This window comes from Mytilus edulis, chromosome 7, assembly GCF_963676685.1.
Source record: "Mytilus edulis chromosome 7, xbMytEdul2.2, whole genome shotgun sequence".
Taxonomy (NCBI): Eukaryota; Metazoa; Mollusca; class Bivalvia; order Mytilida; family Mytilidae; genus Mytilus; species Mytilus edulis.
Window position 1 is genome coordinate 12,875,157 of NC_092350.1, and position 14,339 is coordinate 12,889,495.

A 14,339-nucleotide genomic window follows, 5' to 3' on the forward strand; every position below is an offset into this window, starting at 1 on the left:
TAAAAAAGTACAAACTACTTTGTCAAGTGTGGTTTGATTAGTTAGATATTTCAAGATACACGGCGGCCGACTAAAGTAAAATCAAACACAGTTTGACGTACAATGAGTGATCATATTTTCCTTGTGAGTTTTATATTAAAATTGTCAATTTGTTGATATAAATACACTAGTAGCACTTTACTCATTTTAGTAATGTTAGTTAGTACTCTGATTTAGTGATGTAAATGAAATTGCGGTATATTCCAGACTCAACATATTGCACTACAATAATAAAAAAAAATCTGCCCTATGGTTGAAGCGGTTGGCAGGCTTTCAAACTATCAGGAGACCATACGCTTCCTCAATTTTAATGTACAGTTCATCATGGGACTTTTCTAAACAATTAAAAATACGTCATATGTTATATTTTTCCCTTGCTTCAAATATTTTGTTTTGGATTATTTATATCAAACATTGCACATAAATGTTTGTAAATATGTGTAATCAAATGATATGGAGGTATTATAAGATTTAGATAATGCAAGGGCGACTACAGATACATTTGTGTGACTTAATGGTTGATTTTCGAAGACTCCGCGAGAAAACGTTACGTAACATGCGTTACCGTTAAAATCAACCAAAATTAATTAATACTATGATAGAAATATATTTTCCCAACAGTAATACAGCATTCCTATAAAATTGTTTCGTTTTTGCATTTGTTTTGACTGGATTTTTCTACTGGAAGTATCCGTGAATTGAAATTGCACCCATGACCTTTGACCTCGATTTAAAAAAAAATGCACCATAATTTCTTTTGACGACCGGGATATTTATAAAGTACACATTCTTAGCTTTCCAGTGATATATAATTTAGCCGTGTGTTAGGTAGGTGCATTAAAAATGTAAATCTGTCTCTCATATCACTCGCCTACAATGTAGCGTTGGGCATTAAAATTGCAATTGATAGTGCGCTTGTTTTAAAACTTTAAAAGATTACAAAACAAAAACAAAAATACCCTGAAGGATTATCAAAAATCATAATTCGATTAAACCATTTAAATACTCAACATGTTCATAGATACCAGGTTTAAAATTATGCACATCAGAGACCTTATTTGTCAACAAGTATTATCTCACAGTGACGCCGAATTCCCAAATATTAGATGGGTCATATTATAAGTTATATGGTTCGCTACTGACCCCATACGGATTCATAGAGGGTTAGTAAAATCCATAGGGGGTGAGGCCGGAGGCCGAGTCCCCTATGAATTTTATTCACCCTCTATGGATCCGTAGGGGTCAGTAGTTAACCGTATAACGAATTTATCGGACGCTGGACATTTTCTGCGGCGTTTTGTTGAAAAATAAACAATGAAACACAACAACATTAATAGATGACGTCGCCATTAACGCGTCATGAACCCCATATGAAACTTACTAACCCCATACGGTCTCATAGGGGTCACCACGTGACGGAATTTAACCAATTACAACGTGATAATTCATCTGTGGTCCGATAAAAAGTTGAAGAGCGTCAAGGAACCAAAATTCTGTACGATTTTGCAATAACCAATTAGACCAACGAAAATATGTCCACTTCAACAAAATGCAATGCAGAACACGATAAATAAAGAGGCCCGACAAAACAGTAGGTGACCTTAGTTCCCCTTATTATGATATTATTGATGACAACGAACAGGGCGGGGTTGAGAGAAAACAAATCGAGTATATATCCCCTTAATTTTCATGAACACGTTCATGTTTTCATTAAACAATCGGCATTTATGTTCTTGCAGACTTGTACTTTTAATCATTTAAGTAGATATGGGAAGATGTGGTAGGAGTGCCAATGAGACAGCTCTCCATTCAAATAACAATTTATAAAAGTAAACCATTATATGTCAATGTACGGCCTTAAACACGGAGCCTTGGCTCACACCGAACATTTAAGGTTTACTATGGTTCATATAGAATTTTCAAAGTATGTTACAATGTATTATCCTTTGTTTTTACGTTCTGTTTCATACTTTGTGTGCAATCATTCGTATGTCCCATTAAATTTGAATTGAAACCAACCAGCCACTTTTTAGGCATGAACGATTGGCTTAGAATCTATCTTTATGACAAAATGGATGATTTCAGCATTCAAATTGGGAAAAACATATATATAATGTAGTCACATTTGTTTTTTATTTAATACATTTTTTTATAACAAACATACACGATGAAATAATCACGAAAAGTTGAAAAGCTAAGACAAATGGCTGACTTAATTATCCAAATATACCATCATTGTGCATCTTTTCTGGCTAATGATTTTCTTTTTCAATTGATTGAAGTTCCAGATTACAACAAAGAACAAAAAAAGATGGCGATCTAAATGTATTAGATTGAAAAGCGTCATTAGAAAAAGAGTATTGCCACGTGGATAAAATATTGGTAAAAATATTGTCATAAGGACACAAACTTATAAAATACTAAACTGACAATTTCCACACTGTTTATTGTTATATAGATACATTGTATGTCATGGAGAAAAAATTGTTATTAACAGTTTCTCCAATGTCACTTTTGTTTTGCAAAAAATCAAATGTTTCGCGGTTAACTTTAATTTTAAGGGCATTCAACATATTGACTAGTCTACTTGTATATTGTGTCTATCATGTTTGATTTTCATAGTTCTTTATATGTAATAATTGTTCTCCAAAACAATCAAAAAGTATAAAATCGTCACAAAAAAAGATACAAAGGTTAGAAAACAAATCACTCAATGGAAAAACACAAATGATTAAGAAATTTTGAAGATAAAATTGAAAAAGGAAAGCGGAAATGTGTCAAAGGGACAACAACCCGACCAAAGGGCACCAATGGGTCTTCAACACAGCAAGAAAATCCAACATCCTGAGGCGGACTCCGAGACAAAATGTGTACTAGTAAAATTTACATCAATGGTAGTTCATGTCTACACAAAGGTTCTGTCTTATGTGTTTGTGAATACTCTCGGTATTGCGGTTATGAAAATTTATCACAGACACATGGTTTATTATTTGGTGCACCAGAGGAGCTTTTCGTCATAAAGCTGATCAACGGTACTAGAATTAAAACAGTTGCAAATTTGAATCAAATATGTTGTAAAATCTCACTTTGCTTTTTTGGCAAGAGCTAAATATGAAAAAAAAGAAAAAAGACTGTCATTCAACATAATGTTTTTTGGGCAAAATGGATCAAATTGACAACTTCTACAAGGGGGCATTTTATTTTCAGGTTGTCCATTTTTCTTTTTTTTTTAGAGAATGGCTAGGTAGAAACTACTGACCATTCGAGTATGATAGCCAAAAACAGGTGACTTCATTGTTCCGAACCTTTAAATAATTTAAAACTGTCAGATTTTGTCCGTAGGCATATATGGTTGTTATGCCTTTTTCAGCTACTATATTTGTTGATAGCTATAACGAAATTGAATCCTGATTTGTTTTGATAGTTCATAAAGCCCAGAATTTAAAATTGTATATCTGCTATGAACATTCATATCAATAAGATTCGTTGCTAATAATTGTTTATTTGACTTTGACTTTTAACATTTGACCCTTTTACTGAATAAGAGCAATAATCGTTCTGATAAATGTTTTCTATTAAAATTTGCATCTTGTATTTATTATAATTGATACACATGTAATATAATCTACTAGAAGTACTGATTGTCAAAGGTCGGGTTATCAGCTAGTGCTTGATTTTTTTTTGGTCAAAATACTCTAAATACAGAGACTAGTTACCATTTTTTCACAACTATATTTGTATATGTGAATCAATAGCTATCAACAAAGAAAATTTCGAGAGCATCTTGGACTGTACGTTCCACGACGTCGTAAGTTCGTAACAGATTCCTACGGGTCGGGAAGGGTCTGAATAGTTCGGCGAAGCACCCCGACAGTTATGTGCGTCCTGTAACATTCGGGGAAATTCAGCCGATTTTGTGTAGTCGGATTACAAACGTGCCTATGTCGTGACAGATTCTGCTGTATCGGATCAAAATCCTAACGATGTTCTGTATATTCCGGACGGTGTCCTGTGGAACGGGAATAATTTGGAGAAATTTGTCATTGCTGTTTTTCTGCCGATTGAGTTCAGATTGCATCTAGATCTTGTCGATTGCGAACCGTTGTTGCCGAAACCGTTCCGGAACACTCCCTCTATTAATACGAAATTCGTCAATGATACCCACGTCAGAGTACCGTCAATTACAGAATACAATACGACTGAGACCAGACAAAGCCGTTTGCAATGCAATAGAGCGGACCGTGATAGGATTACGTTCCGACAGTACCCGATCATCCTGAGTATGCCGACAAATTTCGAACGGATAACTTTCGTCAGCGTCGATTCACTGTCTGGTCACTGTCTGATCTCTGTCGGATTACATTCGGTAGAATCGGGACGCAGTCGTGGCAGACTCGGTCGAATTTTACCAGGAGAAAGATACAAATTGGATTAGAAGCGGATTGAGAACGGGATTATCGGGGTACATTCGCTTGGAAACGGTTGAAAATCGAGTCTTCCTGAACAATATCTGATTGTTGTCGTGATTAAATTATTTGTTTTACAAATTTTAATTAAAGTTTGAATTTTCATTCACGATTCACAGGATCTTGATCAGACTTTTGATAAATAATCGGGAATGGTCATGTCATGGACGGCAGTAAAAATCGTGAATGTGTGACCCCAGCTTTACAAAGAGATGCATCAATTAGTGCGTAAACTTGGTCAAAGGACAGCATATGTATGGTCTATACTGAAGAAAAACGTCTGGGCAATCCATGTTTTCATGGACAGGTAAAACATCTGGTAACCTCTCGCCTGTAAGAATCGATTAAACAGTTTTGTGAACGGATACTCAGTTGCTTCCGACTTCATGGGTGTTGGACTGATTAAATCAGGCCCTGTAGAGTTTGAAATATCTAGATTAGCAACTACATCTTCCAAGATCCTGCTCACTAATAATCAATTCCTCTCTTTTAATATTACAAGTAATTTTCTAATATTGGTAATATATATAGTTTTTGAACTTTGTACTACATGTACCAATTCTACCGACCAGTCTCTTCTCATATATATCAACGAGGGCAGTAGATCTACAACTCATTCTGATTTGTCTGTTTGTATATTTTGCAAATGTATAAAGCCTATAAGCAAGTTACACAACTTCATAAGGTATCCTCTGAGGAGCAAACTCAAGCTGTATTGAGAGTTACTACATACATCTCCTACAATGATCTGATTTACAAAATAACTCACGATAATTTAACTATTAAATCTTTATACCATCGAGCTTGCATTGCTAAATATTTGTTACAAAATTTGAAATCAGAAAGTAGAGATCTATTTAATTCTGAACATAAAACAGCTTTTACTAACATTTCGACGATTAAAGATGACGTGCCTGTACACAAGGAAGTATTCTGGTTAACAACTTTAATTTATTACTTGATCAGTTAACCGGGCTTAATTTCTGCCCGAGGATCGCCGCCGAGAAAACTACACAAAAATATATATAAAAATATGGTCAATTTATAGTTACATGTATACAGCCTCAACAAGGCCAAGGTACATCCAATATTGTATACAGTAGCTCTATAATTTTGTCTTTAAGTTATGCCGTAATGACGGACAATTACCCGTTTAAAATAACTGTGATATACAGTCTGTCAAATTTCAAGATCTGAGCAGTGACTGCGAAACTGGTTGCAAGCACTTTATGCAGCTACTAGTATTTTACGGAAGCAGATATAGAGTAAAGTTGTAATCCAATCAGATGAATATCCATTATCTAAAACATTTCACTGGATTATTCAATTGAAATTATGCCACCTGCTTTAAAAACATTTCTGTATTATCTTTTGGATAATGGCACATCTGCGGCAGTTAATAAAGCGTATGGTATTCATATTGACATAGTTCTTCGATGTATGGCTTTAGTAGAATGTATATTATCTATACATATATTTATTTACTCTTTTTCATTTAGGTTTATCATTACAAATGCACCGTATTTATGGACACACCTTTGATAACTATTAACAAGTTTGACTGATCAGGAGATTAGAAAAATTAAAATTGGGGCATACATTCTACATGGCATTATTTTTCTTCTTGGGGTCAAAATTTAATCCAAGACAATGTCGACCTAACTACAGAAACAATAAAAGTTCTCCGTATGACTTTGGTTGGCTAAAAGGCAACATCGGTCCGGTATGATGTCATCCAACTTTCTACGAGATCTGATCTGTTCACGCATTGGTATAGGTATAAGGGGAGGGTTGAGATTTCTAAAAACATGTTTAACCCCACCGCAATTTTGCGGCTGTCCCAAGTCAGGAGCCTCTGGCCTTTCTTAGTTTTGTATGATTTTTTATTTTAATTTCTTGAGTATATTTCGAAGCTTAGTATGACGTCCATTTTCATTTCAAACTAGTACATTTGTGTTTAGGGGCCAGCTGAAGAACGCCTCCGGGTATGGGAGTTTCTTGCTGCATTGATGACCCTTGGTGGTCTTTGGCCGTTGCCTGCTTTTTGAACGGGTTGGTGTCTCTTTGACAAATCCCTCATGTCCATTCCCAATTTTTAATTCAATCTGTATATAGTAGATCTTGTGTCCGCTTTGAGCAAACCCTCTGCTGTACTGATATATGCCCATGCCAAGGAAGTTGTCTTTGTATGGATATGTTGACCGATAAGAATGATGAGATTCCAAGTTAAAATGAAGCTATAATATTCCGATATCGCAATACTCCGACACCTAAATGGTCCAACATCCCATTGGTCCGACGTTTTGATCATTTAGGTTATACGCTAACGGGATTTTTACATAAGAAAGCCAAATAAAAGGTTCAATATTAGAATAATATTGTCCTCCGTTTGAAGCGGTGAAACAAGATATAAAAAAAGTAATACTTAGTGCCAAAGTAGCCGAACGTCATCACTAGCGTAATTTAAAAAAGTACAAACTACTTTGTCAAGTGTGGTTTGATTAGTTAGATATTTCAAGATACACGGCGGCCGACTAAAGTAAAATCAAACACAGTTTGACGTACAATGAGTGATCATATTTTCCTTGTGAGTTTTATATTAAAATTGTCAATTTGTTGATATAAATACACTAGTAGCACTTTACTCATTTTAGTAATGTTAGTTAGTACTCTGATTTAGTGATGTAAATGAAATTGCGGTATATTCCAGACTCAACATATTGCACTACAATAATAAAAAAAAAATCTGCCCTATGGTTGAAGCGGTTGGCAGGCTTTCAAACTAACAGGAGACCATACGCTTCCTCAATTTTAATGTACAGTTCATCATGGGACTTTTCTAAACAATTAAAAATACGTCATATGTTATATTTTTCCCTTGCTTCAAATATTTTGTTTTGGATTATTTATATCAAACATTGCACATAAATGTTTGTAAATATGTGTAATCAAATGATATGGAGGTATTATAAGATTTAGATAATGCAAGGGCGACTACAGATACATTTGTGTGACTTAATGGTTGATTTTCGAAGACTCCGCGAGAAAACGTTACGTAACATGCGTTACCGTTAAAATCAACCAAAATTAATTAATACTATGATAGAAATATATTTTCCCAACAGTAATACAGCATTCCTATAAAATTGTTTCGTTTTTGCATTTGTTTTGACTGGATTTTTCTACTGGAAGTATCCGTGAATTGAAATTGCACCCATGACCTTTGACCTCGATTTAAAAAAAAATGCACCATAATTTCTTTTGACGACCGGGATATTTATAAAGTACACATTCTTAGCTTTCCAGTGATATATAATTTAGCCGTGTGTTAGGTAGGTGCATTAAAAATGTAAATCTGTCTCTCATATCACTCGCCTACAATGTAGCGTTGGGCATTTAAATTGCAATTGATAGTGCGCTTGTTTTAAAACTTTAAAAGATTACAAAACAAAAACAAAAATACCCTGAAGGATTATCAAAAATCATAATTCGATTAAACCATTTAAATACTCAACATGTTCATAGATACCAGGTTTAAAATTATGCACATCAGACACCTTATTTGTCAACAAGTATTATCTCACAGTGACGCCGAATTCCCAAATATTAGATGGGTCATATTATAAGTTATATGGTTCGCTACTGACCCCATACGGATTCATAGAGGGTTAGTAAAATCCATAGGGGGTGAGGCCGGAGGCCGAGTCCCCTATGAATTTTATTCACCCTCTATGGATCCGTAGGGGTCAGTAGTTAACCGTATAACGAATTTATCGGACGCTGGACATTTTCTGCGGCGTTTTGTTGAAAAATAAACAATGAAACACAACAACATTAATAGATGACGTCGCCATTAACGCGTCATGAACCCCATATGAAACTTACTAACCCCATACGGTCTCATAGGGGTCACCACGTGACGGAATTTAACCAATCACAACGTGATAATTCATCTGTGGTCCGATAAAAAGTTGAAGAGCGTCAAGGAACCAAAATTCTGTACGATTTTGCAATAACCAATTAGACCAACGAAAATATGTCCACTTCAACAAAATGCAATGCAGAACACGATAAATAAAGAGGCCCGACAAAACAGTAGGTGACCTTAGTTCCCCTTATTATGATATTATTGATGACAACGAACAGGGCGGGGTTGAGAGAAAACAAATCGAGTATATATCCCCTTAATTTTCATGAACACGTTCATGTTTTCATTAAACAATCGGCATTTATGTTCTTGCAGACTTGTACTTTTAATCATTTAAGTAGATATGGGAAGATGTGGTAGGAGTGCCAATGAGACAGCTCTCCATTCAAATAACAATTTATAAAAGTAAACCATTATATGTCAATGTACGGCCTTAAACACGGAGCCTTGGCTCACACCGAACATTTAAGGTTTACTATGGTTCATATAGAATTTTCAAAGTATGTTACAATGTATTATCCTTTGTTTTTACGTTCTGTTTCATACTTTGTGTGCAATCATTCGTATGTCCCATTAAATTTGAATTGAAACCAACCAGCCACTTTTTAGGCATGAAAGATTGGCTTAGAATCTATCTTTATGACAAAATGGATGATTTCAGCATTCAAATTGGGAAAAACATATATATAATGTAGTCACATTTGTTTTTTATTTAATACATTTTTTTATAACAAACATACACGATGAAATAATCACGAAAAGTTGAAAAGCTAAGACAAATGGCTGACTTAATTATCCAAATATACCATCATTGTGCATCTTTTCTGGCTAATGATTTTCTTTTTCAATTGATTGAAGTTCCAGATTACAACAAAGAACAAAAAAAGATGGCGATCTAAATGTATTAGATTGAAAAGCGTCATTAGAAAAAGAGTATTGCCACGTGGATAAAATATTGGTAAAAATATTGTCATAAGGACACAAACTTATAAAATACTAAACTGACAATTTCCACACTGTTTATTGTTATATAGATACATTGTATGTCATGGAGAAAAAATTGTTATTAACAGTTTCTCCAATGTCACTTTTGTTTTGCAAAAAATCAAATGTTTCGCGGTTAACTTTAATTTTAAGGGCATTCAACATATTGACTAGTCTACTTGTATATTGTGTCTATCATGTTTGATTTTCATAGTTCTTTATATGTAATAATTGTTCTCCAAAACAATCAAAAAGTATAAAATCGTCACAAAAAAAGATACAAAGGTTAGAAAACAAATCACTCAATGGAAAAACACAAATGATTAAGAAATTTTGAAGATAAAATTGAAAAAGGAAAGCGGAAATGTGTCAAAGGGACAACAACCCGACCAAAGGGCACCAATGGGTCTTCAACACAGCAAGAAAATCCAACATCCTGAGGCGGACTCCGAGACAAAATGTGTACTAGTAAAATTTACATCAATGGTAGTTCATGTCTACACAAAGGTTCTGTCTTATGTGTTTGTGAATACTCTCGGTATTGCGGTTATGAAAATTTATCACAGACACATGGTTTATTATTTGGTGCACCAGAGGAGCTTTTCGTCATAAAGCTGATCAACGGTACTAGAATTAAAACAGTTGCAAATTTGAATCAAATATGTTGTAAAATCTCACTTTGCTTTTTTGGCAAGAGCTAAATATGAAAAAAAAAGAAAAAAGACTGTCATTCAACATAATGTTTTTTGGGCAAAATGGATCAAATTGACAACTTCTACAAGGGGGCATTTTATTTTCAGGTTGTCCATTTTTTTTTTTTTTTTAGAGAATGGCTAGGTAGAAACTACTGACCATTCGAGTATGATAGCCAAAAACAGGTGACTTCATTGTTCCGAACCTTTAAATAATTTAAAACTGTCAGATTTTGTCCGTAGGCATATATGGTTGTTATGCCTTTTTCAGCTACTATATTTGTTGATAGCTATAACGAAATTGAATCCTGATTTGTTTTGATAGTTCATAAAGCCCAGAATTTAAAATTGTATATCTGCTATGAACATTCATATCAATAAGATTCGTTGCTAATAATTGTTTATTTGACTTTGACTTTTAACATTTGACCCTTTTACTGAATAAGAGCAATAATCGTTCTGATAAATGTTTTCTATTAAAATTTGCATCTTGTATTTATTATAATTGATACACATGTAATATAATCTACTAGAAGTACTGATTGTCAAAGGTCGGGTTATCAGCTAGTGCTTGAATTTTTTTTTGTCAAAATACTCTAAATACAGAGACTAGTTACCATTTTTTCACAACTATATTTGTATATGTGAATCAATAGCTATCAACAAAGAAAATTTCGAGAGCATCTTGGACTGTACGTTCCACGACGTCGTAAGTTCGTAACAGATTCCTACGGGTCGGGAAGGGTCTGAATAGTTCGGCGAAGCACCCCGACAGTTATGTGCGTCCTGTAACATTCGGGGAAATTCAGCCGATTTTGTGTAGTCGGATTACAAACGTGCCTATGTCGTGACAGATTCTGCTGTATCGGATCAAAATCCTAACGATGTTCTGTATATTCCGGACGGTGTCCTGTGGAACGGGAATAATTTGGAGAAATTTGTCATTGCTGTTTTTCTGCCGATTGAGTTCAGATTGCATCTAGATCTTGTCGATTGCGAACCGTTGTTGCCGAAACCGTTCCGGAACACTCCCTCTATTAATACGAAATTCGTCAATGATACCCACGTCAGAGTACCGTCAATTACAGAATACAATACGACTGAGACCAGACAAAGCCGTTTGCAATGCAATAGAGCGGACCGTGATAGGATTACGTTCCGACAGTACCCGATCATCCTGAGTATGCCGACAAATTTCGAACGGATAACTTTCGTCAGCGTCGATTCACTGTCTGGTCACTGTCTGATCTCTGTCGGATTACATTCGGTAGAATCGGGACGCAGTCGTGGCAGACTCGGTCGAATTTTACCAGGAGAAAGATACAAATTGGATTAGAAGCGGATTGAGAACGGGATTATCGGGGTACATTCGCTTGGAAACGGTTGAAAATCGAGTCTTCCTGAACAATATCTGATTGTTGTCGTGATTAAATTATTTGTTTTACAAATTTTAATTAAAGTTTGAATTTTCATTCACGATTCACAGGATCTTGATCAGACTTTTGATAAATAATCGGGAATGGTCATGTCATGGACGGCAGTAAAAATCGTGAATGTGTGACCCCAGCTTTACAAAGAGATGCATCAATTAGTGCGTAAACTTGGTCAAAGGACAGCATATGTATGGTCTATACTGAAGAAAAACGTCTGGGCAATCCATGTTTTCATGGACAGGTAAAACATCTGGTAACCTCTCGCCTGTAAGAATCGATTAAACAGTTTTGTGAACGGATACTCAGTTGCTTCCGACTTCATGGGTGTTGGACTGATTAAATCAGGCCCTGTAGAGTTTGAAATATCTAGATTAGCAACTACATCTTCCAAGATCCTGCTCACTAATAATCAATTCCTCTCTTTTAATATTACAAGTAATTTTCTAATATTGGTAATATATATAGTTTTTGAATCACCAACAGAAGACTGCACAAAAATAATCGTTTAAATGGAACAAAACTTTACCATTAATATCCCAAAAGTTGTAGTCAAATTTCTTCTATTGTCTCTATAAATGGTGTCAAATCGGGCTCATTTTTCTGACTATTAGACTCATTCCCCGTTTCAATTAATACGTATTCTATTTATAACAAGTGGGAAGAAAATATCGCTTGGCATCAACTCGAGTTATTCATTTTCAATATAATAGAAAATGCGTCTTTGGTGAGTATATTTTTATTAATAGCATTAGAAAACGAAAATTTATAATGAACGATACTCAATTACCAAGAGTTTTGACACTTTATTCTCTTATGGTTGAAATGATAAGTTAGTAAAAATAAAATCCGCGAATTATGTTAACTTTCTTGTTTTGATTGCAGCTACTAGCATGACGAAATAAGTCACCGTCCGCTCTTAACTTTGCGAAGGCTTCAAAATGGAATAAAATTTGATAAAAAGATTATTTTCAGCGAAAAGAAACATCATGTTGTGTATTCTAATGAAACACAAATATTTGTTTCCGCGGGAGACGAATAACGCAGTGACCATTGGTAGTCATCTTTTAGGAAAATACTAAATTCGATGTTATTACTATACTGTAAACATTAAAAGTATATATACATGTATGACAAGTAGGATATCATTCAATCATATATTCACATAAACCTGCAAAATGATTAACAAGTCCTTGACTAAACTACAGTTTATCATACCAGTCTCGCATAAATAAACTTTCAGAAGAAGTGAAACGACAGCTACAACGTATACCTTCATAACGAATAAAACACAAACCAGGAACTTGCTATTTTTAACAGAGCTATGTTCATATAAATGAAATGCGAATGAACATTCTGTTCCTTGTTGATAACAAGACCGTAAACTAAGGTGTTAAAATACACAGCAAAAACGTCTTTCACAATACATTTATGCTATTCAGATAAAAAGGGAGAGGGGTATACATGCTATATGTACTTCTTTTAACCGACTAAATGTTATCCTTTCATTAAAAACAGCCAGACATTATTTGTAGATATTTTATAACCATCATATTTGTAAATATTTCCACCTTGACATTCCTTTCATTTTTTAAGGTTGTTTGCAGATGGTAAAACGATCGAGAGATTCTAGTAGATTGGTGAATTAGAAGTTAGGTATATCTGAAATCAATACTCTTCCTAAAATCTAAAGAAATAAAGAAACGGCTACACCTGCACAGTAATCGCATTCCCTTTTGAACCTTTTCAAGACGTTACTTTACAGCGAAAATAAACGGATGGTCATGTAAGGTTTACATGGTTTACAATTCAAAAAGCTAACATTAAGATCATGCAGAGTAAATGTATTATATTTGTTATTGACAGTCTTGGCTTTTACTTATTATTCTGACAGAAAACCTCGAGGAAACAGTTAATCTCATCTTGTTTATCGGTACAAGTTCTGTTTGTGTTTTATAAAAAGAAAATTCTGCGTCTCGCTGACTCGCTGATGTTGTCTTTGCACATATCAAAATGATGTCAAAGATTATGTTGTGGCGTCAAACCTTATAATTTCAATGGCACTCTTTACAAGGTTATAAATGTGGACAAAAACAATTGAGTTAAGAGTCATCGTTTTAATCTTTGACATTTATGACCTAAGGAATAGTTAACATTGGAATGTCGCAATATTGTTTCATGATGCTGGGTAAGCGTATCATTTTTGATGAGAAGTATCTTGTTAAGCAAAATATTCATAACAGGCCACAACTATATGATAAATTCATGTTGCCTAAACAGTTTTAATAAATTTCAATGATTTTTATGAACAAAGACAATAGTGTGGTACAAGAGATCATGTCAATGAGTCAGCACAAAAAATAGAATATAGAATAACAGGATTAAGGTTTTTTCTCTTCATTTTTTATCCCCTTTATGGAATCTAGACAATATATACATTAATGAATAGAGAATAAAGGAACATTGAAGGTTCCGCAGGTGGTTTTATAATGTCTTGTCAAGTACTGTAGTAAATGTACACTGGGTAGTATCGTCTACATCGTACAAAATGTATTTGAATACTAAAAAGAAGATTCTGCGGATCGGTTTTAACAATGAATAAATTCACGTTTCACATACGTACAAATTAAATTTCAAAAATAAGAACATCCTTCAAACTGTTTCATCTTTTTTTACACAAATGCATCAACACATCATATTTTGACTTGAAACATAATTACCCGCTGTGCTGTTGTGAACTGACTATATTTGTTTTTGTTTGTCCGAGACTATTGAAGACGGAACTTTATTTTCTTATCAC

General features: G+C 34.3%; 1 protein-coding gene across 1 annotated transcript in view; it reads right to left on the minus strand.

The window, feature by feature from the left end:
- LOC139530002 (receptor-type tyrosine-protein phosphatase alpha-like) overlaps window positions 1–14,339 on the minus strand; it is a 517,312-nt gene that overhangs the window by 270,867 nt on the left and 232,106 nt on the right. The window lies entirely within an intron of this gene.